Below are 15899 nucleotides of genomic sequence, written 5' to 3'. Positions count from 1 at the left end.
GGTTTCTCACTGGAGTGATTGATACGGTTCTGTAAAGACAGCTCTATGGTCACACCATTTCTCAAGTCCCTACACCTACAGATTTTCTGGTCCCCAATAAAGTCTGAGCTCTGAAGAAAGTCTGAGATTTGCTTTGAGTTCTCCATCTTAAATGAGTTCTCTTACATTGTAAATACATACATATATATATATATATATTTATGATATAACTTCTTGTCTGGTCAAGACATCTGTGAGGCTTCTGATACATGGTGAGGGCTGAGCTCAAGACCTTTCTCAGCCACATTACAGATATATGGTTTTTCACCAGTGTGGATTGTCTGATGTTGAAGAAGGGCTGAGCTCTGATGAAAGCTTTTATCACAGACACTGTATTTATAATGCACCTCCTCTGTCTGAGTTCTTATTTTCTGTTGGGCAACAAAGTCCATGCCTGGGAGGAAGCCACTCTCACATGCACACCACTGATGCGGTTTCTCTTCCATGTGAATTCTTTGATGCACAATAAGGTCTGAATTACAGCTGAAGCTCTTCTCATATTCAGGGCATTTAAAAGTGTGAGTGTGAGTTGCCTGGTGCCTGATGAGGTTGGCACTCCGGGTAAAACTTCTCATACATTCCAAGCATTTATGTGGCTTCTCACCTGTGTGGACTCTCTGGTGTACAATAAGGTCTGATTTCTGGCCAAAGCATTTCTCACAGGCACCACACTTATAGGGCTTCTCCCCAGTATGTACTCTTTCATGAACAATGAAGGCTGGCCAGTGTCGGTAACTTTTCTCACACTTATTACATTTGTAGGGTCTTTCACCAGTATGAGTTCTCTGGTGGCTAATAAGATCTGATTTCCCACTAAAAGCTTTTTCACACTCCAGACACTTAAACAGTTTCTCACCATGTGCGTTCTTTGGTGCCTTATGATGTTTGTACTTCAGCCGAAGCATTTATCACACTCACTCCACAGATACGGTTTCTCGCCTGTATGGCTTCACTCGTGGACAAGCAGATCAGAGCTCTGACCAAAATTCTTGCCACAGATATAACATGTATAGAATTTTTTACTTGCATGTGTTCTCTGATGTCCTGAAAGGGCTAAGTGGTGCCAAAAGCTCTTTTCACATTTGCCACATTTATAAGGTTTCTCATAACTGTGCATCCTCTGATGTGAAAAAAGATCTGAGCTTTGGATGAAGGCTTTCTCACACATATCACATCTACAAGGTTTCTCCCTAGTGTGGGTTCTCTCCCACGTAATAAGAGCTAAGTTTTCACAAAAGTTTTGCTCACGTTCAAGGAACTGGTATATCTGATCATCTATTTGAGTAATCTCATGCACATGAATAATTTTTTTTTTTTTTTACCCTTCTGAGGGCATACATGATATATTTTCCTTGAGTTCTTTGATTATATCTCTCTTCTGAAGTGTACATTTTCTATGGCTCTCTCCTAGGGAGTTTTCCACTGGTCTTCCTGACCCATCATTTTCTTCATAGTCATTTTCTCAATAAGGTCTTTCAGTCATGAGCAGTTCCTCTTTACAAGTTTCCAGCATCACATGCACTCGTTCTTTGTGTGGTATTTACAATCCATAACAAGAAAGACTCAAGACTGTCTTGTTTTTGGCTCCAAAGGGTCTCTAGTCCATAGTTATTAACAATACTCAATTCTTTTCTTTCTCCGGCTGCCGCAGGCGCCACCTCTCTGCCTGGGAGGGCACTTCCCATTACTCTCCGGACACTCGGACACTGGGGGTTTGGCTTTCCCTGCAGCCACAGGCTTCGGACGGTGAACCTAAGGGCCCACCTTCGGGAAAAGAAGGAAAACAAACCTGGGAGGCTGACGAGAGCCAGGAGCATCCTTCTTTGCGCGGCTCGGCGAGGGTAGCTTGGGCCAGGCCATCCAGTGTGCGATTTAAGGGCCAACAAGGCCAGCTAGCTTCTTGAGCCCTTTCAGCTTGGCTGGGAAGTGGCCAGTGCAGCCCCGCCCCAAGCCCAACTTTTTTAGAACAATTTTTTTCTAGCTTCTTTAACTGTTTTGTGTCCTAGAATATGAGAATGATCAGTTTTTCATTTTATGTATAATTCATTCAAAATTTCTATGTTTAATGTAAGTGAACAAGAAGTGCAAATCATCATTTTATATGTGAAACACCACTGGGTGACTAGCCCTATATGTGTCTTGTACGACATAATCATATTTTATATTTTTGGAAGGATACAGAAGAGCTCAAATAGATAACAAAAATGGTTTCCCAGTGAATACCTGAATGACTGTAGCCATTAATCTATTCCACAATATAGTTTTGAGTGTCATACTAAGTTATTATTCCTATAAAACTATAACTTGCTACAACACCAAAACTACTGGTGAATAACTGATCAGGATACAGTAATTTATTTACAAATTTAAAAATATTTTCTGTGCTATCATGCCTGCTGATACAGCACATTTCATCTTTGCAAACTGTCTTGTGAAACATCTAAGATTCTGAAATAAACTCTAAATATCATTGGAAAAAAAAGCAGCAAAATAAGAACAAAGCCAGTAAGTTTCCTTCAAAAAAGAAAGGTCAGGTTTCACATTAGAAAAATAAAAGTTCTAGCTAAATGGCAACTCAGAGGAGTCATTATCATATAACTGGATGTCATATTGAAATACAGGATAAACTATTCCTAGTCACTGAGTAATGCCATAGGCCTTGTATGAGAAGCAGCAGGAAAGCAAGAGGATGAACCTGAGGTCACAGTCTGTCAGTTACCAGATGTGTTGCTGTGAGACCATTTAGCTTCTCAATCTAAAAAGAAAAAAAAAAAAAAAAGAATAATATTGAACTCCAAGGTGTTTGATAAGCATGCTTTAGAATTGTTGCTTTCTTTCTCTAAGGCACTGCCATAGACAGAAAACTATGTGACTTGATTAAAGATCTCTAATATTTTTTGAAATGTCTTTACATTTTATTAACTGATAGATTAAAATACAGTTATGTGTCTGATTCTTGAATTATAATTAGAAATGCTCTATTTTTGTTTCTTGCTATCCTAATTATAAGTATAATATACATTCCATGCCAATGGCACATTTATTTACTTCCCCAATTTCTTATTACTTCGGTTTAAGCATATGTTGTCGGAATATATTCCCCTGCATAAATGATAATTTTATTGTCAAACTATAGCTCCAATTATGTGGTATTAAATTTATTCATCCATAGAGACTTCTTTTGCTACAAGTACATTAATCAGTATAATAAATGCAAGTGAGCAAACTGTAAATATGCTAGAGAAAATGAAAGAGGCACGAGCAATTATACAGTATTAACTATTTCATGTTTTTGTATATTAACTAAGAATAAGAATTAATGGAAAACATTCTTGGAGGAAATATGATTTAGCTATAGATGCTTGCTCCTTGGAAGAAAAAGCTATGACAAACCTACATGATGTATTAAAAAGCAAAGACATCAGTTTGCCAACAAAGTTCCCTATAGTCACAGCTATGGTGTTTTCAGTACTGTTGAGGTCCTTTAATGGACTGGAACCTGGTGGTTCTGAGTCAACTGGTAAGAAAGTAAAGGAGAGAGAAAGAGGCTGATATTCCTTGGTTTACGCAGAAAGCCAATAAAGTCCCTGATGTGGGGCTTGCTCTGTTCACGGAGGCCTCAGGAGCCCTCTGGATGGTGTAAAGGCGCAGAGCACCTTCTCAAGGGGGTCTTAGAAGCTCGGGCAGGAAAGTGAACTCAGAGAGCCTCTGCACTTCAAAGAAATAGCCTGAAAGAGAGAAAGAGAGAGAGAAAGCAAGACACGGAGACCAAAGCTCTGATGGAGCAAAGGTGTTTTGATCAACATGGTGTGGGCATATATACTGTAGTTATTCTCAGCAAAGATAAAGATTAAAATTCCAGACTTACAAAACATAGGCCACCCATATTAAAGAGAGACAGAGTTGTAAACAATCACTTTTACCATATGGTTCACAAGAAGGAAGAGGGTACTTATCATGGTATTGAAAAACTAATGAAGAAAATGCCTGGATCCCTCAGCCCCAAGAGAGGCTTGCTTCTCCTCTTAATTCCTGAATATTCAGGAATTAATAAGGAACAGAGGATTCCTGACAGATCCAAAACAGCACACAGGAAGCCTCTTGTTAAATGCTTCCTGACACAGTACTTATGCATGGATGTGAGAACTGGATCATAAAGCAGGCTGTGTACCAATGAACTGATACTTTTGAATCCTAGTGCTAGAGAAGACCCTTTTCAGAGACCTTTGGACAGTAAGGAGCTCAAACAAGTCAAACCTAAAGGAAAGCAACCCTAAATACTCATTGGAAGGACTGATGCTGAAGCTGAAGCTCTAATACTTTGGCCACCTGATGTGACGAGCTAACTCATTAGAAAATAATCTGATGCTAGGAAACTTTGAGGGCAGGAGGAGAAGGGGATGACAGAGGATAAGGTGGTTAGATAGCATCACTGACTCCATGGACATGAGTTTGAGCAAACTCTGAGAGACAGTGAAGGACAGGGAAGCCTGGCATGCTGCACTTCATGAGGTCACAAAGAGTCAGACACGACTTAAGTGACTGAACAACAACATTACTTTAGTAAAATATTTACTGACCACCTACTTTATGCTGGTAACTGCATTCTATAAAGTAGGAATATAAAAAGAACTAGAGATAAGAATCTCTGTTTTAACAGAACTTAACATTTGTGGGAAGGAGAGAGATGGTAAATAGTAAGCAAATGAACAGATGACCTATATTCAGATAGTCATCAAGAAAATGAAACTGAATGACTGAAGATGGTGAAATCCAGCAGGACCCTGTGGGGCTCCTGAGCACAAAGCCTTTCTGTGTTCCTATTTCTTGATTTCAGGAAATAGGCTTCATTTAGCCTCCATAACCTTCCTGATTTCCAAAGGGGAGATTCAAGCAGTTGCTCATTAGGTAAGCAGGGGATGGAGACAAAGGGGAAACTGACAGTCAAGAGAAATAGTGCAGCCTTGGGGCAGGGTCCTGGTTTCCCATCAAGAGATACATACAACAATATCTTGAGCTGTTTTACAGAGACCAAAACCCCTACCAGGTGGGAGAAGTTAACTGTATGCTGCCCACAAGCACATAGACCCCACACTGGGGGTCTGGTTAGAACCAGAAGGTTGATGATGCAGGCTCCCACTTACCTCATCACCAATCAGAAGAATGTCCACAAGCTGATCATGCCCTGTTTGAACCATGATTGTAAAACTTATCACTGTCTGTTCCAAGTCAGGACACATAGTTTTGAGGGCATTAACCCAGCGTGGCCCTCTTTGCCTGGCAAAGCAATAAAACCATTCTTTTCTACTTCAATTGACAATTTATCTCTGAGATTTAATTAGATGGTGGGTTATAGAGGCTGAATTTTTGGTTCAATGTTAACCAGAGAAATAAACTAAAGTGGTCCCTTATCCCAGGTAAGATGGGTTGAGCTATGCCAGATCTAAGAGACTGATGTAGATTTGAGAATTAGAGTAAAGCATGACTTGAAATCAGTTGTGTTGGTCTTCACTTATTAAAGTATCAAAAGTATCAAAAGTATTAAAGCTATTAAAGTATCAAAAACTTACACAAATAAACTCAACTGCAAGAAAAAAGATGGTATGAATGTATGTGGCTATGACAGAAGGACCTGAAGTTCACTGTGCCTGGATCCCAAGTGGAGAAAGATTTTGCCCCATGTCCATGGAACTCTTCTGCTTTCTTTACTGTTTTAGAACAAATTATTTAAAGATTTTCCTTAAGACAAAAATAATAATAATTTATTGCTGGTCAAATTATATGTATCCAACATTTACGGGCACAAAGCCTTTTTGGTTCCTGGTTTTTGATTATAGGAAATTCACTGAAAATTTCTGTGACAATATTGATCATGCCCAGATAATGTTTGTGTTGAGGTCTAAATGGTAACCTAGACACAGATGTTTGAAGATCTGGGGAAAAAGGGTAAAAGAATCAGGACACATGGTGTGTCCATATAGGTGGTATCTTGAATACTATCAAAGGAATACATATGTTCCTTTAAGAACAATGAAAAGTCAATGAAGACGTTTAAATAGGAGAATTAAATGATTCAATTTCTTTTTTTAATTTTATTTTTAATTGGAAGATAGTTACTTTACTATATAGTGATGATTTCTGCCATACATCATCATGAATCAGCCACAGGTATACACATGTCCCCTCCCACTTAAACCTCCCTGCCACCTCCCTCCCCACCCCACCCTTCCATGTTATCACAGAACACCAGCTTTGGGTTCTGCTTTGGGTTCCCTGCGTCATATAGTAAATTCCCACTTGCTATCTAATTTACATATGGTAATGTATATGTTTCACTGCTACCCTCTCAAGTCATCCCCCCTCCACCTCTCCCACTGTGACCAATAGTCTGTTCTTTATGTCTGCTAATGATCCAACTTCCATATTTGAATTATCACATTTGGCACTAAAAAGGAAATGCACTATCAGGTCACATGGGGAAGCACTGAGTCCAGCTGGGAAAGAAGAGATAAGCCTTCTCTAGAAATGACAGAATGGTCCCACCGGAAATGGAAAGAATATGGAAGGAATGTGGTAAAATCAAGTTTCATGTTGAAAAGAAAGGTGATAAGACTAATGGAATAGATGTGCAGATGAAGGAAATGAGAATAATTAAGGATGCTTCTGATGTTAGGTGATTCAGTACCAGAGTAGAAGATGGTGCCATTTACTAAACTGTAGGTAACTTGGGATACACAGATACAGAGCAGGTTAAATGGAGAACACAAAGCTACCTTATTAAGCTTAGATATCTGGAGAATATATCCAATTTGAGATACCTGTATTCTATTCATGTGCCTGAAATTTATCACAAAGATGATATTTAATATTCATGAGGCTAGAGGAGATCACCAAAATGTAGCATATTAAAAATATAGCAGGCAAAAGAACTAAACAGACATTTCTCCAAAGAAGACATACAGATGGCTAATAAACACATGAAAAGACGTTCAACATCACTCATTATTAGAGAAATGCAAATCAAAACCACAATGAAGTATCATGTCTGCCGGTCAGAATGGCTGCCATCAAAAAGTCTACAAACAATAAATGCTGAAGAGGGTGTGGAAAAAAGTGAATCCTCTTACTCTGTCAGTGGAAATGCAAACTAGTACAGCCACTATGGAGAACAGCGTGGAGATTCCTTAAAAAATTGGAAATAAACTGCCATATGACCCAGTAATCCCACTGCTGGAGATACACACCAAGGAAACCAGAACTGAAAGAGACCCATGTACACGTTCATTGCAACACTGTTCACGATAGCTAGGACATGGAAGCAACCTAGATATCCATTGGCAGATAAATGGATAAGGAAGTTTTGGCACATAAACACAATGGAATATTATTCAGCTATAAAAAGGAACACATTTGAGTTAATTCTAGTGAGGTGGATGAAATAAGTCAGAAAGAGAAACACCAATGCACTATATTAATGCATATATGTAGAATTTAGAAAGACAGTTAATGATGATCCTATAAGCAAGGCAGCAAAAGAGATACATATGTAAAGAACAGACTTTTGGACTATGTGGGAGAAGGCTATTGAGAGAATAGCCTCGAAACATATATATTACCATATGCAAAATAGACGACCAGTGCAAATTTGATGCATGAAGCAGGACACTCAAAGCCGGTGCTCTGGGACAACCCAGAGGGATGAGGTAGAGAGGGAGCAGGGGCGGGGAGTTCAGGATGGAGGGTGACACATGCACCCATAGCTGATTCAAGTCAATATATGGCAAAAAACCATCACAACACTGCAAAGCAATTATCCTCCAATTAAATAAATATTTTTCTAAAAAGAAAAATTTATGTATTTGGTTTTATTAGTGTGAAGCTTAACTATATGATTTGCATGTGTGTTTGCCAGTGTGTAAATTTAAGCCTGAAACTCATTTCTATTAAAAGTTAAAATGGAAAACTTGAAAAAAAATTGTAGAAGTGGTGAAATAAACTATGATTAATTTTTCAAAATAAATAAAAATAAAAACATAGCAGAGACAGATTTGAATCAACCTCTGTGGATTCTTGCATTAAAAATACAGGTGAGGAGAAAGCACCACTAAAGGGATATTGACAGCAAGTGAGAAAATTATTTCATATCTGTGAGTAAGGCAAGTTTGTGTTTCAAGGAGACTGCTAAATATGGAGATCAGACAGCAATATTTAACGTGAATTCACTATGACTTAAAGAGAACAGTTCCAGGGAACTATTCCAGGGAACTATTATTCTCTACTTATTCTCACTCAGTATGTATTTGAAAAAACCTGTAAGCTGCTATCTATAAGTAAGTTAGCATCTTTCCCTTACCTATGCATAATGTTCTCTGTTTGTTTGTGACAAAGTCATGGACTTGGAATTGCTTCGCAGTATTTTAATTTATTGTGATGTAATGAGTTTTTAAAAAATGTTTATTTATCTAGCTGTTAAAGTATGGGATATTATTAGCTTTGCATGAAATAAAGCACATTTCTACAAGTTACTATGAAAAAAATTGGATTTCCAATTGAAATTCAATTGGAGTGAATTGGCTAGAGAACAGGTGGTAAGGACTGCAGTCAATATAATAGAATATACTTTCTAAAATGCTCACTGTGAAAGAGAGAAAAAAAACAGGGTGATAAACATGAGCAAAGGCAGATTTAAGGTTTTATAACTGCCTTTTTTGTTTGATTTTTTTAAAAAAGATATTTCTCTTACTTTTATGTTAATGAAAATGATTTAGTAACACAGGAGAAATTTAGGATTCTGAATGAAGGTTATTTCAGGAATGAATTTTGTAAGAGGCTTAGAGGTTATGAGAATTTGAGAAAAAATGGAGGATCTGGACAAGACTTTCATAGGAACAGGAATTATCTTCTTTTTTTTTCCTTGTAAGAAGCTCAAAGGCAGAATTATGAGTGGCGAGGCAGGTAGGTAGGATTGCAAGCATGAAGCATTTTAGGAGTCTTGCTTATATTTATTTTTAAAGTGAATTATGAGGCAAATCTTCAGGGAGAAGAAGAGGATTCAGTTATTCAAAGTGTATAAAAAGGAAAGAGGGTCTGAACTATTCTCGTTAGCTAGCAACATAAATTTCCTTAAAAATGAAGACAGACTAAAAGTGATGTTTTATTTATTTATTTTATACTCTGACCATATTTGAAGGATTTAACTATAAATATTCATGATTTCTGGAATTCTTAGAAATCAAATGAATATTTCAACATATAAAATTATTATTAACCTAAGATTTTGAAGTGAGTTTACTTCTTCTTGAATATAATAATAAGGACTTAGATTGAGTTTGTCTAACCCACTATATTTAAAGTGAGTTGTTTAAAATTTCTTTAAAATTAATTACAGACAGGTTTTAATGCAACAATTTTCCCTCATGAAAGGAAAAATGTGATTTTGTCTCTTCCTTGACTGGCTTCATGTCGGGGCTTGGCTGCCTCTGTCCTCACCTCTAGGTAGGCATGGGCTCCCAGAGATTTCATATATTTTAGTCTAATATTTTGTCTTTCAAGTATACATTAATTTTGAAAATATATACATTGGTCTAATACTAAACTGACTTTCTTGCTTTTCAATACCCTCTACTATATTTTTCTATCAATCTACCTAAACTAAGTTATAAACTTTACACATAATCATGTTAACCACATAATATTTTAATAACTGTGTGGAAATTTGTTCAATGAACTAGAAGGAAGTGATAAAGTAAATCATGGAGGAATGTAATCTCATGTCATTGAAATATGGTATTTATGAAAAGTTCTAATAAAAAGATTTTTGTTACAATGCTGAATGAAAAACCTTGAATTACACTGAATTACTTTCCATATTATCTACTTTGTTCCAAAAATTTTAACATAGCTTACAAAATCGCATATTATTCAACATGACAAAAATATGTTATACTGCATAAATGATTGAAAAGGAAAAATTATTAGGGATAATAAAGTGAAACATTATTTAACTTTACTTCTGAAAATTTGCCAAAGGATGTTTTACACACTTGCTGTAATTGGACCCATAGTTTACTGTAAGCATCCTCAAAACCAGCTTTTCCTAATAAAAACCAAGTTCAGTTATATGATTTAGAGCATCTGCAAGAGAAGGCAAGGTGGCTGTTCTAGTAAGAGCCCGACAAACTTGACACATCACCTGCTAGACTTTTCTGTGCTGTCTCAGACTCCTCAGCACTTTATGAGCAAATTGAGTTCTCTTCAGCAGGAAGGGAGATGAAACAGAAGAGAAACATTCAACCAGTTTTCTTAAAAACATCACTGTCATAAATGGACAAATAAAAAGAGGAATTATTCTCTGGCTCGTCGAGAGAAAATCCCAAAGATCCCAATTTATTTATTTGCAATTAAGTGAAAATTGCCTTTGCTGTTGCTTGTCAGTTCAGTTCAGTTCAGTCGCTCAGTCATGTCTGACTCTTTGCGACCCCATGAATAGCAGCATGCCAGGCTGCCCTGTCCATTACCAACTCTCGGAGTTCACTCAGACTCACGTCCATTGAGTCAATGATGCCATCCAGCCATCTCACCCTCTGTCGTCCCCTTCTCCTCCTGCCTCCAATCCCTCCCAGCATCAAAGTCTTTTCCAATGAGTCAACTCTTCACATAAGTTCAGCTTCAGCATCATTCCCGCCAAAGAAATCTCAGGGCTGACCTCCTTCAGAATGGACTGGTTGGATCTCCTTGCAGTCCAAGGGACTCTCAAGAGTCTTCTTCAACACCACAGTTCAAAAGCATCAATTCTTCAGTGCTCAGCTTTCTTCACAGTCCAACTCTCACATCCATACATGACCACTGGAAAAACCATAGCCTTGACTAGATGGACCTTGGTTGGCAAAGCAATGTCTCTGCTTTTAAATATGCTATGTAATCTTTCCCATTCTATTGTTTTCCTCTATTTCTTTGCATTGATCATTGAGGAAGGCTTTTGTATCTCTCCCTGTTGTTCTTTGGAACTCTGCATTCAAATGGATATATCTTTCCTTTTCTCCTTTGCCATTAGCTTATCTTCTTTTCTCAGCTATTTGTAAGGCCTCCTCAGACAACCATTTTGCCTTTTCGCCTTTCTTTTTCTCGATACCTGGAGTAAGATGCAAATTTGTCCTTGGAGTACAAAATGAGGCAGGTCAAAGGCTAACAGAGTTCTGCCAAGAGAACGCACTTGTCATAGCAAACATTATTATGTCTACACTATTGTTTAAGCAGAAAGAATAAGCCACTGATACGATGGCCTATAATCAAGAGTGATTATAGGCGTGGGAGGGACACAGTCCCACAAATCTATGATCCCAAATCCTTGGGGCCAGATATGTTTGAATCTATTTTTTAAAGATTTTGGTAAGTATTACATTGCACAGATTGCAAGCTACGTTACACCTCATAAACAAACCTATTAATAATTCTTTAGGGAAGCAACTGGATATTCTCACTTGGTTGGATAAAAAAAGACTATGAATAACATTAACAGCATCACAATTTAAAGCATGATTTGCTACCAAATACATTTATAAATGTTTATAATAAAAACAAACTCAGTTTTTACCCTTTTTTGTTTTTTGTTGTTGTTGTTGTTTGTTTGTTTTTAGGGATGGTTGGATGTGGAATCTTGACCTGAGCATTCTGTGTGGGGTTGTTGTGAAGGTTAAGTGTGGGGATTTACATCATTTGATTGACACTTGCTGAACACTCAAATACATTACTTATTTTGCCTGCCTTTCTGGCAGACCCTGGGTTCTATCCTGCCTGCTGTTTTCATAGGCCTGTGTTATTGCAAACAGGAGTATAAGACAACTATACATGCACACGCAGCTATTTTTCTATCATCTATCATTCATCTGTCATCTATCCACATACATACATAAAATATAAACATTTGATAGAATCTGGTCCCCTTCTCTCTCTTTCTGCATGTTTTAGGTATTTAGTAACTTTTCTATTTCAGAAATAAAAACTGTTGATAATCTATTTGCAACAGATTATTAGATTTCTAACTGCTGATGATCTTTTTATTTCTTACTATTTTAATCACTAGATTTCCAACTGATCTGCACTAGAAACATAGTTATAAAACTTCAGTGGGATGAACTGAGACAGTATCACTGGCATATATACACTACCATGTGTAAAACAGATAGCTAGTGGGATGCTGCTGTATAGCACAGAGAACTCAGCTCAGTGCTCGTCATGACCTAGAGGAGTGGGATGGTGGGCGGGGTGGGTGGACAGAGGCTCAACAGGGAGAAAATATATGTACACCTATAGCTGATTCACTTCATTGTACAGGAGAAATTAACACAACATGGTAAAGCAATTATACTCCAATACAAATAAAATATAAAATTAATTAGTCACCACTGTCAACCTCAAGCGGTGCTTCTCAATGAATGAAGTGTTAGTCACTCAGTTGTGCTCGACTCTTTGTGACTCCATGGACTGCAGCCCACCAGGCTCCTCTTCCAGACCCAGGGGTTGAACTCAGGTCTCCTGCACTGCAGGCAGATTCTTTACCGACTGAACTACAAGGGAATTCCACTCCTCAATATCTCTATTAAAAATGATTTGACTTTAAGATCCACTGCTGAGTTTTTGTTGCATTGCTCTCTCTGTAGAGAAATCTAACTGCATATGTTTCTGCATTGCTTAAATCATTATTATTATTTATAAATCCACAGAAGTACTAAGATAGATTTGCCAAGGAATAATAAGCCTTCTTTCACTGTAATAGAACCCACTCTATTAAGGCAAATGTTCCTTAGTAACGTGTTTGTGCCTTGAGTGAGGACTACATTATGAATCATTATTTCATTTTGGAGCAGACAACGTATGAAGAAATTCCAGGAAAACATCAAGCCATCATCATTTGGGTTAATCCAAGTGATTTCAGAAAGCATTTTAACATCACAATTTTCTATGTAATGGACCAAGAAGGGATAAATCTTGTTTCTGATTTGCAAGCTTGCTGTGATCAGCTCCCTGAAGTCACAGGAACTGAGGAAAATTGGCCAAAAATGACCTTTTGAAAGTGACAAAGTGAAGCTGGTCATCATGAAGAACATTGCCTCATACAGGTAACTGCGATGGATCTTGCAAAAATAAGCCCTGACGCCACTAGAATAGATGGAACTTTAGACCAACCAAATATGTTTAGTGTACCTACTCTTACAGTTTTAGAAAACAAATATTTGAAACATTGTAAAAATGGAATACATTTGTCTCTAAATGTTACTGAAATTATTCTGAAATGGTTTTATGAGTAAGGCTGATTTTTTTTTCTGTTTTTTTTTTATTGTGATTTACTAACCTGAACTTCACACAACCCTAGAAAGTAAGCATAAAATATATCACTGTATTACTGTGGCGGGAAAAGAGCAAGGGAAGATTAAATACCTTGCCTAATACCTCAACCAGAATTAAAATTCTAAAGGTCATGTTCATAAATACTAAAAAGTAGATATACTTGTTCATCTCAAAAAAATAAAAATCAAATTTAAAAGTATGGAACGGATTTTAATGAGCTAGAGACACTTTTTTAAGCTTTTTATTTTACTTTTGGTTATGCAACACAGCATGTGGGGTCTTAGTTCCCTGACCTGGAATTGAACCAATTCCCCCCACCCACCCACCCTGCATTGGAAGTAGTCTTAACCACTGGACTGTCAGGAAAGTCCCTAGAGACTCTTTTTAATAGTAGGACAAAAGTCTGGGAGTGTAGAATGGAGATCCAATCAGAGTTTAAAAATGGATCAGTAAATCAAGTCACTGTCTTATTTTAATCTTGACATTACATATACTGTCTGATATTTTACTTCTCTTTTATGGTTTCTACTCTTTCCAAAACCAATTTGACAAAAAAAGAAAAAAGTGGAAGATGCCTGGAATAAGTAAGGGTTATGCTAAATTTTAAAACCACATAAATTAGCTTTCACTTGCAGCCAACATGAGCAAAGAACAGATTTAATTAGGTGATAGCACTTGAAAGCAAATAGATCCTTGTCCAGCGAGAGAAGGAGCACAGGATGGGGAGAAATAAATTTCAAAGGGAATAAGGAAATTCTTAGAGGTGAGAGGCTCAGAATCTTGATTGTGCCAGTACTTTCACAGATGTAAAAAAGAAGAATTTAGACAAAAAATTGGTGGTTATCCCCCATATAACTGGCATTTGATATACTGAATGTTGATGAGATAACCAAGAAGCTGTGAGTTTGGGAATTTTTCTCTTCATAGATACTGAAACCACTGAGTTATCAAAGTAGAAATTATGAAGATTAGATATCTAACCAAGAATTACAATCATAGAGTGAGAAGCCAACTTGGGTATTTGAAAAATGTTTTCAATATGAAGAGATACAGGGTAGTTTACACTAATGACGGAAAATACAAACCTGAATGCTTTAAGGAAGACTAGAATAAGGAGGTTCCAGAAGCACCACTGGGGAGCAAAGCACCGAGATACTGATACCAGGAATTTAAAATCAGTGAGGTGCACAGAAATGTCACAAGAATATAAGCAGAGAGGTGCAGCAGGTACTGTGGAATCACTGAATTTTTTAGTGCATTTTTTATAGAAAATCTTGTATATTAAGATAGTTGAAGAGTCTAGTTGAGTTCCTTGGCTTTAAATTGTATTCCCTTAGAAACTAAATACCTGAAATTTACTCTCGGATTATGTCTCTTATTATTTTGAGGAAAACAAAATTTTAATCCTATACTTCTGAAAAAAATCATTTTCTAACAAAAAGTTAACATAACTTCAGGTAACAGTGTGTTAAATTGCTAATATCCACAGAGAATTTAGATTAAATTAGACTTAACATCTGTATCAACCAAAGTGTGGTTAGCCAGAAGAAATAATATATACTACTATGCTCAAAATAACCGGTTTCTGGTTCACTGCTGTGCTGTAAAGATAATAAATAAAGGACAAGAGAAGACATTACATTTTAATCCCACTAGAGTTGACTCATTGGAAAAGACTCTGATGCTGGGAGGGATTGGGGGCAGGAGGTGAAGGGGACAACGACAGAGGATGAGATGGCTGGATGGCATCACCGACTAGATGGACGTGAGTTTGAGTGAACTCCAGGGGTTGGTGATGGACAGGGAGGCCTGGAGTGCTGCAATTCATGAGGTCACAAAGAGTTGGACACGACTGAGCGACTGAACTGAACTGAATCCAAGTTCACAATTTTATTGATAAAGGTAAAGATCAAGTATTCCTATCTAGTAATATTTTCTAAATGACTATATATTTTCACCAGTAACTAACCTAAGATGCATGAAGAGAAATACATGTGTTAACTTTTGTACATAATTAGCAACACTGTACATTATGTAGACAAAGGGGGAATATTTATCTTATTCTGTAAATGTTACACTACTGAATGAATGCTAACATAATAACACAGTTCTCACCTTAGGGCTTTTGAACCTGGAATGTTATTCCCCAGTCTCTGTGCTTGACTTGTTTCTGCTTGTCTTTCACCCTAGTTGTACATCTATTATCATCTAAGTACAAATTCAAAGAAAAATACTAATCTGTGAGTTACAGAAATTATTCAAACAATATAATAAATTCCATCATCAGACATCAGGTTTAACATTGATCCTTAAATTACAAGCATTGAGGGATTTTTTTTTTCTTTTTTCCCTTCTTTGTAATTTTCCTTTCTGTTACAAGGGCAACAATACCTGTATTTAGAGGCCTCCACTGGATTGAAAATATAATGATCTAATAGTCGCAAATCATTCAAGGATCATTTTGGCAAAATTATAATTCCAGGCAAACTTTCATCTCCAGTTTAGCATCATTT

At 37.0% G+C, this 15899-nt stretch overlaps 1 pseudogene; it reads right to left on the bottom strand.

Moving 5' to 3' along the window:
* Positions 1-221: 221 nt before the first annotated feature.
* LOC128061888 (zinc finger protein 322-like) lies at positions 222-1430 on the bottom strand (annotated as a pseudogene).
* Positions 1431-15899: the final 14469 nt, after the last annotated feature.

This window comes from Budorcas taxicolor, chromosome 16 (assembly GCF_023091745.1).
Source record: "Budorcas taxicolor isolate Tak-1 chromosome 16, Takin1.1, whole genome shotgun sequence".
NCBI classification, from domain to species: Eukaryota; Metazoa; Chordata; class Mammalia; order Artiodactyla; family Bovidae; genus Budorcas; species Budorcas taxicolor.
Note: the sequence above shows the minus strand (reverse complement) of the source record. Positions and strands in the feature narration are given on the sequence as shown.